This window comes from Aythya ferina (genome assembly GCF_964211825.1).
Source record: "Aythya ferina genome assembly, chromosome: Z".
Classification (NCBI taxonomy): Eukaryota; Metazoa; Chordata; class Aves; order Anseriformes; family Anatidae; genus Aythya; species Aythya ferina.
The window spans coordinates 79,979,192-79,980,949 of record NC_140299.1 but is presented as its reverse complement, the minus strand read 5'-3'; the positions used below and the strand labels follow the sequence as shown (position 1 = coordinate 79,980,949).

The 1,758-nt window shown below is 53.9% G+C and overlaps 1 long non-coding RNA gene across 1 annotated transcript; it reads right to left on the bottom strand.

Annotated features, from left to right (window-relative positions):
• Positions 1-441: 441 nt before the first annotated feature.
• LOC311426588 lies at positions 442-1,426 on the bottom strand. Its single transcript, XR_014686886.1, has 2 exons — positions 765-1,426; positions 442-732 (listed from the first exon to the last, which is right to left on the bottom strand). It is a non-coding gene; the product is annotated as an uncharacterized lncRNA (long non-coding RNA).
• Between the last annotated feature and the right edge of the window lie 332 nt (positions 1,427-1,758).

Here is a 1,758-nt window from a genome sequence, read left to right as displayed (position 1 = left end):
TTAACTGGCATATCAGAAAGCGTTTACAGTATCACAGATTCTCATACTGTTTTGTTCACATCACATATGCCAGGTATCTGTACACATTATGTAAGGTATAGGTTTGTTTTTTAGTTATTATCCAACTTAGTACCACTCCACTGCCAGTTTAAGACTATCAAGAAGCTGCACTCAGAGAGGTGTGGCTTTGGGGCAGTCAAAGTTCACAAATCAGTGAGTTCCGCAGCCCAGCAGAACAAACTTAAGCCTACTCATCATTTGAGTTTAGAAGGAACTGCAAACTGCAAGCGACTGGTCTGGGAGGTGTTAAAAGTTATACTGCTTATAAACGAGGCTACACTCTCTCAAGCTGTTTCAACCACTCCACTAGAATAACAAACAAGATAGTTACCCAGCTAGCATGATTACAGTCTGTCCCCTTCATTTCTTAAGAAGCTGGTGTCTGACTATAAAGAAAGGGGCAGCAAATCCGCTTCCAAAGAATGCACACATTACTGCAAGTAATCGCCATTTGTTGTCCACAGAGAATGGAAGGTTCTAGAAAAGAAAAAGCGAACATTAGTTTGCAATCAATACAGTACATTTAAATTACTTCCTCATTTGCTTGACAGTAGCAAGAGGCCCAGAGTGCTAACAGTCAGATTACAACTAACTGCAAATATTCACTCTCAGAACATTTTCCCTTCCTTTCAGGCCAATGATCCTGCCCTTGCAGTAATTTGGAAGTGACCTCTGGAGGTCATTTTGTCTAATACCCCTCCCACCCACAATTCACATTAAGGAATAAGGAAACCAGGTTGGTCAGGAGCTCATCCAGTCAACTGTAAATGTCTCGATGCCCCTGAGGACACAGATCCCACAGCCTCCAGGCAACTCTTTCCATTGCTTTGTTACTTTCCTGACAAGAATGTTTTCATCATGTTAAGTACATGAAATTAAGCTTTAGGTGTGGATTTTAAGAGAGCACGCTAAGCACAAAGGTACATCAGAAAGCGTTTACAGTATCACTGTTTCTCCTCATACTGCAAAAGCTCATCATCTGTACCACAGAAGCAGAAGGACACCGAAGCCATCTGCACCACCCTGCTTGCTGCAGCCATTAACAGCGGCATCTCAAGGCTCCAAATCCCCTTGGATACCAGCTGCAGCAGCGGCAGCAGAGCACTCGTCCTGCCCCTCACAAGGGCAGCCCGGAACCTTAAAACCCGATTTGGTGCCAAAACCGTCGCGGGGATGACTGAGGGACGAGCTCACCTTGAGCACGCCCGAGGCACAGCGGGCTCTCGGGGTCAGCCCCAGCCTCGCCTCCAGCCCCAGCCCTCGCCACCCTCCCGCCGCCAGGCCCCCGCAGCCCGCACCCAGGGGCCGCGGCCTGCCCCACGACCTTGGCGCCGCGCCGCAGGGGGCCGGGGCCTCCTCCGCTCCCCTCACGGTACCTTCCCGGGCCCGTCCTCGTAGTGGCTCCTGCGGAGGGCGGAGGTGGCGAACCTGCGGACGCCGGCAGCCAGCATGGTAGCGACACGGAGCGCGGCCGCCTCTCCCCTGCGCGACCTTCCCGCAGCGCGGCCCGGCGCCCTCTGGGAAATGGCGGCAGCGCGGGGAGGAGGGGAAGGAAGCGGGAGCCGCGCGGGGCGCGATGGGAGTTGTAGTCCGGCCGGCGGTCACGTGGCCGGAACGGCGGGGCGCGATTGGCCGCGAGGCGGCCCCCGGCCGTTTCGGCGCTGATGGAGGCCGGCCGCCATTTTGTGGCTGCGGCGC